Source organism: Falco punctatus (assembly GCF_963210335.1).
Source record: "Falco punctatus genome assembly, chromosome: Z".
Classification (NCBI taxonomy): domain Eukaryota; kingdom Metazoa; phylum Chordata; class Aves; order Falconiformes; family Falconidae; genus Falco; species Falco punctatus.
Window position 1 is genome coordinate 57,074,304 of NC_137586.1, and position 13,684 is coordinate 57,087,987.

Genomic DNA, 13,684 nt, shown 5'->3' on the forward strand with positions numbered 1-13,684 from the left:
CATTGAACAAGCTTGACAGCTATCAGTATGCCTAAACTATTGCAAAAGACTTTTGCCACTGTGGGCTTTTGTGAAGAGTTTACAAAAAGGCATCTTAATTTGTCATACAATCTTTCTACTTCCTCTAACTTCACTATGAAGCATATACCTAGTACAGTGTAAGCAGTTGCTGTATTTGCATTTTAATCTGTCAGTTCCTGAAATTCTGAGGACCATTTTCTCCCTTTATCACAACATCCTACAAGAAGAAACTCAGAATTCTTTCTCCAATAAAGGATGCTTACATCAGAAAAGTTTAGGGTTTTTTTCTCTGTTTTTGTTTGTTTGTTTGTTTTAATGCTTTATTTGTTTGTTTCGTTTTGCTGTTTGTTTTATTTTTTTCCTTCCTATCAGGCTAGCCCTTTTTCTGTTCACTGTGTGAAGCAACCCTGCAAGCCTCAGGCTCAAAATGCAAGCCCTAACAGGCCACTCTTGAGACACTGAATACAAGTGAATAGACAATGCACCCATAATTTAAGGAGTCTGTAAAGGAACATAACTGGCCACTTTGCATATGTGGGACAGCAGGTATTGCATATAGAATCTATTAGAATATGAAGATGGGGTATTTTGAACCATGAAAGACTAACTGGATTTCTGGGACACGTAATGGACCCAAGACTGGGTCCTGGGCTTTCTTAATGACAAGTAATTATATATTTAATCCAGCATGTTTCAGCAAACTATGGCTCAGTACCAGTCACCAAAACCCCATTTTCTATACTTCATGATAAATTCAAGATTTCTATTGTAAAAGACAAAATTATCATGCATTACATCAGGACTTCTTCCTCTCCATCTTTCCAGGATGCAAGATAAGCTTGTAGCTCCAATGTTGATACTTCTCCCAAAGTTTTCTTCATGATATGTGTAATTTTAAATGATAGCTTAAGAGTTGAAAGCCACATTCATAACTGCTTTTATAAGAGGGTAATTCTTTGATAAAAATATACAGTCCTAAATGTGCCCAGATGTAATGTTGCAGGCTCAGAAAAAGATACTGCTTTTCTACTTTCTGATTGTTTTAAGCAAACACATGTATACATATTGCAACACTTTTAGCGAGATCTTTTGCTCTTGCTTGAGAGGATCTTAATGGCAACTGAATTCTCAGCTTAATCATTTCCCCCCCTCCTCTCTTTTCATCTCTCCCTTTCAACAGAGATGGACGGGTAAGAAAAAATGCAAAAGAAAAGTGTTTGAAAACTGTTTGGTATGCTTTTTTGTCTTGACAAACCTTTTAGGCTGTCATCAAGATTACCTGCAACAGCAATCATTAGTGTTGTATATGTTGAGGCATGGTATAAGGAAAAGATACATATACAGTTTTATACATCATTAACAGCTTGCTGTGGGCATTCTAGAAAGACTGCACTACGATTAGAAAAGAAAAAAAGTAATATATTCTTTCAGTAGAAAAACACATTTTTAAAAGACGAATCTAATTTCATGTCCAATTGTGTGAGGTGTCTAGTTTTATTGCATAGATCAGAGATTATTATCCAGCTGTTAAGGGAACAGAAAAGTAGAAAAACAAATACTTTGTAGAATTTCTTTGTACCAAAGAATTAGACAGCTATTGGTTTTGTTTTTTTTCTTATTTAAAAACTGAAATCTTTTGCTTAGACATGCAGTATAAATAAAGGGTTGAGAATGTCTATGTACCATTCCAAGCTTTGCCTCTGAAGCATGACCGTCTTGAGCAACTTTCTTCAGGAAAAAGAGGTTCCAGCTCAGAAATCTAATACCTCAGGTATGAAAATACCTTATTAGGAGTTTAAGGTTATATAGGAAATATCAGACATTTTAGTGACATGGGATCTTTACCTGAAACACTAGACACTGGCAAATTTTTACTTTAACTTTTCTGCAGTTATCTTCTTCCTGTTAAAAGGTAGGATAAAATAATTTTCACTTCTGTCTCAAAGAACAGAATGGGCCTTAATGGCATACAGCTTCCATCATACTGTGAAAGATATGATCAAAGAGTTTAATTACAGTACAGTATCAGCAAAACTACATGTCTAATATCTGCACTAAGCTAGTAATAATGATGAGACTGACAAAATCCAATTCAAGTGAACACTCTAGCACCATTAGTTATGTTTCTAGCAAGCACCATATCAAAACTTCACCCCACTAGCAAATCTACTAGAAATTCATGGTGCTTCCACATCACAGCAGAGAAAGAGTAAGATTTGCAGTCTCCTTGGTGACTATTTGCAGTAGTAAGTGGGAGTCCAGGTTCTTCCTGTTTGATTCTCATGGGTAATGTGAGCTAGTGGATACAATATCATTTGCTTATTTTGCTCTAGTCCCTCAGATTTTTAATCTCCAACCTGTATTATTCCCAGTCTTCTCTTAATTGTGCACTGTTTCTTTTCTGCTTTGCAAAGCAGTGCCTGTTCTTGCTTGATCTCCTTTCCAAGTCCCGTACTCCAGCCCACAGTACTGAAAAAACTGTTGGCTTCTTGTACTCTTCCTTATTCCAGGACCCTCATGTCCATCTTGGCTTATTAACCTATTTATTGCTTTTATTACTCCAGATATTTTTTTCTAGTTTTCTTGTCTAGACATTTAGTTCCTGTGCTTGCTTTCAACACCTCACTCTATGTTCTAGAGAACTATGTGTGTCTGCTGCATCTGTGCTTAGTTACACAATGATGACTCTTAACCCAGCCTTTTAGCCCAAACTGTTTAAATTTTTTTTTGTTATTTCCACAGTAGGGTTCACCCTTCCTTTTCAATGTTTGAAATCTTTCTCTATTTCTCTATTTCTCTATTTCTCAACAAAATTTCTATAATCTTTCTGTCCACAGCATGCCCCCTGACTCCTCAGCCTATAAGCATATGTCAAGCAAAAGAGTGGCTGGGAGATCAGTTTTCTGCTCATGTTTCCAGTGTGGGACTGAATTTACTACAGGTCAACATGGTGCCAACACTGCATGAGAACTTTGGCTTTGCTTGAATGGATCTGAATTACTTTGAGGAGCTGTTATGTGCATAGTCTGGGCACCTGTAGAAGCTATAAGAGGAGGAGCATTCCCAGAGTACAAAAAACCATCATAAACTCCATTTTCTCATGAATTAGACCAACAAGAATCCAATAAATTGGAATTATGTTCAGATTACCTATATAAAGTAAAAGGTATTTCAATAAACAAAAATTATTCAAAATTCTCATCTTGCTAAGTAATTTTAAAGCTCCAAAAGAAGTATTTCAAAGTGCTCAGAATATCACTGAAAAGAAAAAAATCTGTGCCTCTCATTAGTCTTATCCTCAAAAATGTGTTTTAAAAAAATACCTGCAAGTTGGCAGAACATTGTTTTCTGGAAGAAGCAACTAACTGCAAAGTTTTATATTAAACAAATCATTGCAAAAGGAGGTGTTGGAAAACTTTAATCAAAACCAATGTCTTACAGATCTTACAACTTAACAGTGAAGATAGAGCATGGATAGGAAACACTTTGTGGTGGTTTAACCCTGGCCAGCAACCCAGCACCACGCAGCCGCTTGCTCACTTTCCCCTACCCAGAGGGATGGGAAGGAAGATCAGAAAGGAATGTAAAACTCAAGGGTTGAGATGAGAACAATTTAATAGGTAAAGCAAAAGCCACACTCACAAGCAAAGCAAAACAAGGAATTCACTCACCACTCCCCATGGGCAGGCAGGTGTTCAGCCATCACCAGGCTCCGTCACACTTAATGGTTACTTGGGAAGACAAATGCCATAATGCCAAATGTCCCCTCCTTCCTTCTTCTTTCCCCAGTTTATATACTCAGCATGATGTCATATGGTATGGAATATCTTTTTGGCTAGCTTGGGTCACCTATCCTGCTGTGCCCCCTCCCAGTTCCCCGCGCCCCTCCAGCCCTCTGGCTGGCAGGGCCCAAGGAACTGAAAAGTCCTTGACTGAGTATAAACATCACAGCAGCAACTAAAAACATCAGTGTGCTGTCAGCATTGCTCTCACATCAGAGGCAAACCACAGCACCTGCAAACTGCACCAGCTACTAAGAAGGAAATTAACTCTGTCCCAGCTGAAACCAGTAGCTCCAAATATTGTATTTATATGAAAAATTTCCTTTCCTGCCCCTTCCACTCCCTGCCTTGGATAGAAAGTGGAATTTAATTAGCAGGAGAGAAACTAAATAGTTGTAAAAGTGACAGGAGTGAGGACAATTAAAAGAAGGGTGAGGGGTCTGAGGCTGGGACAAAAAAAAGGATTAAAAATGTGTGAAGTAAATTACGGAATTACTATTAAAAGGTTCAAAAAATGTTTAAAAATATTGAGATAGTTTAGCAGTTTTTCGATGGAAGAACAGACATGACTGTGGGGCAATCTTGTCCTCTTTGAATCTTAACTATTTTTTTTTCCTCTCTAGAATTTTAACTCTGGTAAAACTCTAATAAAACCTCAGCTCTTTTAGAATTTTGCTTAAGGGCAGCTCTAAGTCATCTTTTAATGATCTCCAAGCCTCAGGACTGGCATTACACAAGAAAGCCCTAATGTGACCTTTCCTGCAGCTCCCCTAGTTTCACGCAAACTGTTGCCTGTGGAACATCTACAGCAAGATGTTTTTGCATGGGTGTGCATGTGTATACACACCCAACTGTTCTCACATGAGTCTGACCTCCTGAACAGTTTTACTCAGTTTTGAGGGATACATGATCTTGGTACAGCCAAGGCACGAACCTTAACTTCAAACTGGAAACACTGTACAGATTAGCTGAGAAACCTAATAGATTTGCATGGCCTTGGTTCCATTTCAAGAACAGTTGAACCAATTTCTGAATATGCAGTGCAGTTATAACTATTTTGGTACAAGATGTAAACTCAGTGTCTCTCAATGGAAGGTAGGGATCACTACTCATGAGACAAGAAAACCTTTGCCAACAAAATTGTTCAATCTCTTTGCAATAAAGGTAATTTTGTGTTACTAGCTTTAATGAGTTCATTTATTCAGTTGAACTGAGCAGAATTCCCTTAATACCCATAAAACTGCATTTCAAAGGGACAGCTAAAAGTTGGGTTATTTCTCCATATAATAGTAGATACCTGACTGCCACTCATGACAGAATATTGGGTAATTTTACCAGACTCAGTGAATTTTTAAAAAGCTATGTAGAAATTCTACAAGAATAGTTTTTTCCTTTGTGAAGTTTCCTCAAAATCCACTTCTACACCAATACCAAGGAGTAATGGGCAGTTTTAATAGCTAGTTCAAGCTATGGCTTATTGAGTATACATCAGCACATAGTCAATGCATTTACAAAAAGTTTACATCTATGCCAGACTGGGGAGAGAAAAGGAGTAGGTATAGTTTAATGAATGCTAATAGGGTTCCAGAAAAGGAGTTTTTTGAAATGTAGAGCAAGACACACAATCTAACAGAGGGGGGTAAGGAGCATTTCGGTTTTTCCGTGATGGGCAATGAGCACTTCTGATTATTGAGATTAAAGGAAGGAGGAAACTTCAGAAGGGATGTTGCTGAGTTTACTGAAGGTGAAGAAATAGACTAGTTTAATGTATACATGAGATGTTGGCATTCATATGCGATTATAAGACCTTCAGTCTGGTCACTTATAAGGAGTTGTAGGAAAAGTTTTTATCAGAAACAGTTTTATTTACATGAACCTTAATAAACAACAGTTTCCTAGACCAGGAATTTGAGTGGTTTATTTTATTTTATTTTGTTTTTTTAATCTTAATAAATAACATTTTTCCTAGAACAGGAACTTGAAGTGTTTTTATTTTTGTTTTGCTGGAAAGACTTATTTCCTTTTATGTATTTGTTTTTGTTCTTTTTAATCCTAGGTTTTATGATATGTGGCTGGTTTAGATGCATGAAATAAATATTTTGAAACAGGGACATAAAGTCAGTGCAATAACCTGTCCATTCCTAAGCCACAAATGCCTTCACTGAAAAGTCACACTTAGATAAAGAAAAAGGATTCCTATCTCAATTTCAGAAGAAATAATAAAGAAGATAACCCAGGAGAAGTTTGTTTAATATGCAAATTATGCAATTTTAATTTCAAACTGGAAGAGATTAGTGGAAAGTATATTTCTAAAATACCCTCTGAATAAAACATGTGATGAGAACTTAAATGACTATTGAATAATACTTAAAAAGTGGAAGGAAAGGAGGAGATGAGCTGAACAACCTTGTCAGTTAAAAGCCAAAATCCTATAACATGAGCAAAACTATACTCAATAACTTTTTAATTCTTGCTGACAAGATTTTGTTGTCATTCAAGTTCTGGATTGACAGTGTTTTAAATTGTGTTTTAGCACATTTCTGTTCAGGAAGACAGTACTCTACAAATAGCTAAATGAAAGAAATGACAACATGTGCTAGAAAGGATCATCCTAATTACATTTATAATACTTCCCTACAAATTTGACTGCAGATTAGATTACAGTTTAGAACATCGGCTGACAGTTCAGCATTGACTTGTAGGGTGTTTCATTTGCTGTACAAAAGCTTGCTATCTGTTTATTATGATGTTACTAACCATATGGTTTCTCTCAACTTCCTGTGGTAACAAACCCCAAAAGTAGTAAATGTTATTAAAACTTATTTTTGTCCAAATCCTAACACTTTCCAAGAAAACAAAAATAAACAACCTTTTAATGCAATAGCGTAAGAAATGTCTGAACCTTGGAAACAAATTCAACATCCATATTTGTCTGTACCTTTTAAGGTATATGTAGAAAAGAACCCTTTACCATTCCTCCTCTGGTTTCACCTCTCCTGCTGAAGGTGAGGCCAAAATACTGAGATTTGGGGAGTTGCGTGGATTTTGGGTCCCAGTGGGCACAGGTGGTAACAGCTCACAGAGCTATTAGCAGAGTTAACACCTTGTTTTCCTTTATCTACACGTTTTTGGTCCTGCATTATGTAAGGCTGTGTTCAACCCAGTAATCATTATTTTCCTGCAAAAAGGGATGTATATTTGAAGTTAATTTGTGTCTGCAGTTGTAACAAGAAATGCTTCCCTTTAACGTGTAAAGTTTGTTTATATATACTTGTATTTTGTTAAAGCCAAGCTCATGACAGTTTGCCTTTCCTACTGATAGCTGAAAAGATAAACACCAACAAAAGAAAAAAACCCAAAGTGACAAAATTACACCATAAAATCATAGAATATGTTAGAAAAGCCCTTTAATATGATCAAGTCCAGGAAGCGTTTAATTTCTTTCTTTATTCTTAGCTGAAAAATGTTTTCTTATAACACATTATTATTGGTTGTGGAAGTTTTTAGAATGGAAAGGAACCCTAACATTTTCATTTGTTACAGAAGTGAAATTCTGAAGTTTGCTGCCTTGATTGAATATAATTGAACTGACATTGCCGGTCATTGAAAAATTACTCTGAGAGTAAAGATGCTGTTGTCAGTATCTGCTTAAAAGGATATAAGTAATGTTACAATGATAGCTTTTTTTTTTTTTCTTATATCTTTTTTCCTTCTTTGTGGTCAATAGCTACAGTGTAAGACCTGTTCACTCTGCTCTGTGAAGATGGTGACCCTAAATGACGTAGGAAGGGCTGACTATGCAGAAAGGGAAGGAATCTGAAGGCAAAGTCTGCTATCCTTTAACTCCTTTTCTGTAGCTATGTACCCATTGAGCTCCCCAATCTGGAAGATTAAAAAATATCTAGAAAAGAGAAATAGCATTATTATGCATGGCCTCTCACTCACTTTACTAGATTTTCCTTAACTGACTGGTTAAAGTTCAAATTTCTCCATAGGAAAAAATAGGTAATGTTGCATTGTAAGTAAAAATGTACTATTAATTCAAATTTGCAGTTACTGAAGATGATGAGAAATATGAAGAAGAGATAATGAAGAAAAGAAAGGCTAATAGGTGATGACAGAAGCAGTAGTAGTAAGAGGACCAGAGCATACAAACCCAGAGGATACGCACAAACCCAGGTTGGTTGGTTATTCTCTATTTGCTAGCTGTAGTTATACATCTTACCTTAGAGAAAAAGCTGAAGATCCAGCTCCACCATATATTCTAGATGATGAAATTGGCTCACAGGAGCAGTGCAGTTTAAGGAGAGAAAGTACCATCTAGAAAGATGATTTATGTCAGGAGCTTCTAAATGAATAGAGTGTGGCTTGCAGCTTCAAGTTGAGGTTGTCTTTTTCATATATATTTTTGAATATAAATATTTCTGCTAATTGGTATACCTTTTGTGCAAAAAATTGGTATTAATATTCCTAGACTGTCCAAAGAAATTCTGTCAAATTCTTCCTCAGTCTCAGGGCTCAGTACAGCAGAGGTCCAGAATTCTGCCAGTAGCCTGGCTGGTAAATTATGTATCTATCTAAAGTGTTGTGATGAATTATTACTCTGTAAGTCTTTTCCCAACCATACATATGAACAAAAAGAACAAAACAACAACAAAGGTGTGAGCTGCCCACTGAGAACTGATCATTACAGGTCACAAGCTGTGCTCCACAGCACAAATGGGAGATGTTATTGTGCAACTGAAGTATCATATTTTATGCCATGATATGGCTCACAACTGCCATTTTCTTAAAAAAAGCCAAACAAGCCCCCCTAAAACAAAATAATAAAAAAAACCCAAACCACAAAAAATTCCCAACAAAAACCATACAGAAGAAAAGTTGTTCTCTTCACACTTCTGTTGTGTTGGTATATTCAAGGAAGTAAAAGCTGATTTTAAAATAAAATTAAGTCCTTTGTGTCTCTGCAGTAAAGATATTTTTTCTGCTTTAGTATCAGGTTCTATATCAGGATTTTCTTTTTTTCCAGAGATACACAACATTAAATTTGTGTTACTTTCTGGCAAAACAGGAAAGAAGGAACAAGGAAATGTAGTGATATATGAATTACTTGCAACATGTATTAACTTATGTTTGAAGATAAATCTGCAAGGTAAAGTCTACAAAATACTTCAGCCCCTATCAACCCTGCAAGTCAGAAAGCTAGTCACCAAGGAAGGAAAATGTCTTAGAAAAGAGGCAGAAGAGAGCAGGTCTTCAGAGAATATGCACCAATTCACTGAGATTGCATCTATGGTCATACAGCAGTAGTGAGATGAACTCCACAAGGTGCATGCACAGCAGCCTAGTGGTGTCACTGAACTCTTCACATCTCTCACACAACGCTAGTTATAATCCGGTGACTTAGCTTTCTGAAAAATTAGTTTAGGTGGGGAGAACGGGTGACTATAACTATGTTCTAATGGGTTTTCAAACCTCAAAATCTGTAAACCAGGTATAAATTAATTTGCTTTTAGTAGGAAAAACTATTTCAGAAAACGCTCTTTGTGTAGGAGTGAGAGGGGTTTGTATTACTCTTTTCAGTTCACAAACAAATGAATGGCTGCACCGTACCTGATTGCTGGAGCTTTATACAAAGTTACTGCAGTGCAAATTCTGCTACTCAGAATGAAGACAAGATGTTTTACTCATGCATGAAGCTCATAGTTTTAAAGGGATTGAAATAGGGCCATAGTGGTCTGGTAGTTAATGCTTGCCGTGGAAAGTTGCTTTATCTCATCTGGGTGACCCAGGTTACAGATACAGCACTTTAGCATTTTACACCTGCAGCTGCTTCCTAAGAAGAATGATTAAAATGGCAGATGCAACTTTTAAAGGATTCTTTCAGGTGTTGTTTTGTTATGTCAGCTGTAAAGTTTAACAGATAGCTCTTGTTACCATAACTAACAAAGCTATTTTAAGTGAGGTCCTTCAGCCTGCTGTGAAATATGGAGTAGGCCATCTAATTCCTGCTTATAAACTATATAAGGATATCTGACTTGTAAAACAGATCCAGTTAAACATTTTTGTGATGATGGATGCCTATAAATCTAGACCATGTTTAACACCTTCCTAAAGTAATGGACTGCAAGGTTTTGTTTCATACTGGAAGTCTACTAAGTGGCGAAAAGACTGTATCTTTATAAAGAAGTTAACATCAAGCAAGTTGCAAGACAATACAGAAAAATATCCTAATTTCTGCTGCCATTGTGCAGGGAAATCTATTAAAAGCGTTGTTCTATATGAAACATGCAAAGCTTTTTTTCTTTGTCTTCACATTATTATGTAAGACGTGGTTTTGAAAAGCTATGTCTAAGCTTCAGGAAAATGAAATCACAGTTTTCCTGGCATTGTCTGCTGTAGTCATTTCTAGTGTCCTCAACTTATGATTTTTTTGTATATTTGAGAATGAGAAAAGAAGTTGTGTTTTGGTATGCTTTTTCTGCTAATGTTTGCAGCAAGAAAGCATCTGATGCATGATAAATTTGCTAGACAAAAAGTCTTCTTGCCCAGAAAGACATCTTTTTACAAAACTAGGAGTTGTACTCATTTGTCTTTTAGAAAGGCATAGTACCATGACAATACTTTATATTCAATATTTTATTTTAGTATCACTCATTTGTTAGGGAATTGAGATTGGGAAGGGTGATGAAAAATCTTCAAAAGATTTTAAATAGAATTGCTTCTAATTCTAATATAATTCTAATGTAATTCTAATGTAATTTACATTTATACAATGGAAAGTCAGATGTGATATCTATTCTTCTTTTATAAATTTTTGTTTTGTTTATAAGGGCTGCCAAATAGTTTTGCATGTTTTACGTTTCTTAATTTCCATGCAAAATTCCTCAGAAAGCAAAATATTTGTTCTTTGACAGAGTTTGAGCAGAAGGGATCCATGGATATGTTAACAGAATATCCTTTGTTCCATATGTGATTCAACAATGTAACCTAAGGATGAAGCATACTTCCCTGTGGTTGTATTTCCAAGATGCGTGCTCAATCAGGAGCCAAGAATTTCAGCTCTGTCCCTAGGAACAGAGATTTATATGCTAATTCTCAGATCCTATAAAAACATATTTTCAGTGGAAGATGCCTTTGGTGAGTACATGCTTGTGTGACTAACTTGAGTTGCTAAGTACCTTCAATCTCATTGACAGTGGCAGTCTATTTCCCTCAAATCCACTGGTTCTGTATTTAACATGTTATTCACCTTAGAAGGATACTATCAAAAGATTACAATAAAAATAAAATTAAGAAAAAAAAAAAAAAATTATCTTCTTATTTATTCCAGTGCAGCACTGTACTGACAATTAGATATTGAGTTTACCTAGAATGTCTACTTTGCAGACTTCCCAGTGAGATAGCTTTAATGGGATACAACTTAGCAAAATAATATTTTTTTCACTATTCAGTACCTTTTAATTTTGTTGGTAATTTTATCTGTATGTTTGGGGCGTTTTCTTCATTGCTTAAACTACATTTCTACTACTACTACTACTACTTATTATTAATAATATTTATTATTAGAATCAAATTTAAAAATCCAGGGATTTACTGAGGTAAACTTCTGAAAGAGCAGAGGAGGAACACATTATTCTGTAGATTGATATGAATGAGCAGAGGAGGAACACATTATTCTGTAGGTTGATATGGATGGTCCTAAAATGAAAATGTTGCTCATGAACTTTGGCTCAGAACTATCATCAGAAAGGGTGTTTTTCTTTTTTTTTTTTTTCTTCTTCTTTTTCATATCTAAATAAAAACATAGCAGAGAAGTCAAGTCTTTGAAACAGGTCAAGTTTGGTTCTATCACAGTTCAGGGTGGGGCAAAAATGACTTCGGTGTTTTTTGACTGTATGTTACAACAGCTTTATTTGAAATCATCCAAAAGAACATGACTGCTGCAATTGTGCATGTCTGTGTACATGCCCACGTGAAGAGGTAGTTAGGTAGAAAGGGAGTTAGTTCAATAGCAGCAATCTACTAAGTGTCAAAATTTTAAGGTTATATTGTTACTCTGATCTTTTTTTTTAAATAACGACCCACAACCTGACACAATCACATCTTTTCATTTTTCAGCCACTGTAAATTGCATTTAGTTTTATCTGTGTTAACCTACCTCATCTTTGATCTCCCTGCTTTGGTACACATTTTGGAGATTATTTTTCAAAATTCTTGACTTCATTTGTTCGGGAAAATATTCTCTGGAGCAGGCTTTGGCCAGTAAATCAGCTGTAGTGTTAATCAGTACAAGTAATGAAATTTGTAGGCAAGATCTGTTTGTTTCAATACTAGTAATAAAGAATTTATTGATCTTAAAAATATCTCATTAAAACAAATAAAAGAACACTTACGCAATTATTTCCTCACAGTTTCACTTAGAAACATTTAAATGCAAAATCAGGACAAAGTTTCTTTGAACTTACATTTTTTTTTTTGTTAAAGCAAACTAATGAAGATATGAGAGGTATGACATTGTAGCCAGCTGCTCAGTAGGCTCCATTCCTTTCAGAAATCTCTAATAAGGGCAAGTTTTACTAAGTAAACTGAAAATGTATTCCCAAAACAATGAGGATTAATGATTCTCACTGATGTCTTTTGAGTAACAATACAGTATTATTAGATTGAAAAAATTTTGACACTGTTGTGGCTTCACCAGTCAGACCACCCACCTCCATGACAACCATCAGCTATAATTCCCCTGCAGGGAGCTCAAACAATGTTGACTACCCAGCCGAAAGTCATGTCGTCTGTATCCCCTGTGGTATTAGCACCCACTGGGACCAATGCAGTTACCCAGACAGAGATCCCAAGGCAACATGCAGTGTTCCAGCTCTCTGGCTGCAATGTGTGCCCAAGGTTTCTACTGGTGTCTGAGGGCAGTAGTGAGACTACCTGCTGAAGGTGTACCCAGGTAGAAGAACTGCTCTGTAGCATACCTAAGGCTTGGTAGGAAGGCTCTTGTGGCTGGAATACTGTGGCACATGGTTGTAGTGGTTGTAGGCTCTTCATCAGAGATAGACAGGGCAGGTGAGGCAGGGGCTTAGCATTGTATGTAAAGAAGTTGGACTGTACAGCTCCTGCAGCTGGGGGTGACATCGTTGAGAGCCTCTGGGTAAGTACTAGGGGAAAATCTAATAAAGTGGAAAAGACTTCGTGGGAAGACTGTTGTGACTGAAGTGCTGTGATGGATGGCTGTAGGCTCTTCAGGCAGGGCAGGTGAGGCAGGGGGGTAGCACTGTATGTGTGAGAGGTGAGAGCCTCTGGGTATGGGTTAGAAAAAAATCTGATAAAGTGGATGTTGCTGTGGCAGTCTACTATAGATCACTCAAACAGGATGGCGGTACCCATGCATTACTTTGCAAGGGATTAAGGGAAATATCTAGACCAGTTGGCCTTGTCCTTACGGGCAACTTCAGCTCCCCAGATGTTAACAGCAAACACAATCAGGTCCAGGAAATTCTTGAAGGATGATGAAGGTTGCTTTGTGATACAGGTACTAATGGAGCTGACTACAAAAGGTGGCCCCCTAGATCTGTTGTTTGTACACAGGGATGGTTGTGGGTGATGTCATGATTAGTGGTTGTCTTGGCCACAGTGAACATGAAATTGTAGAGTTTAAAGTCTTTGGCAATGTGAGGAAAAACTGTCAGAAGAGCTACTACCATGGGTTTTGGAAGAGCAGGCTTTCGGCTGCTCAAGGAACTTTTAAATATGGTCACCTGGGAATTTGCTTTTGAGGGTCTTGGGTTCCGTAAAAGCCGGTGACTTTTCAAAGGCCGTCTTTTAAGAAAGAACACATAAGCTGGCAATTCCAATGTGTTGGAGATCAGGCAAGT

At 36.6% G+C, this 13,684-nt stretch overlaps 1 long non-coding RNA gene across 1 annotated transcript; it reads right to left on the reverse strand.

The window, feature by feature from the left end:
- Positions 1–363: 363 nt before the first annotated feature.
- Positions 364–13,077, reverse strand: LOC308056690. The gene is made up of 2 exons (XR_013924927.1): positions 2,831–13,077; positions 364–2,796 (listed from the first exon to the last, which is right to left on the reverse strand). It is a non-coding gene; the product is annotated as an uncharacterized lncRNA (long non-coding RNA).
- Positions 13,078–13,684: the final 607 nt, after the last annotated feature.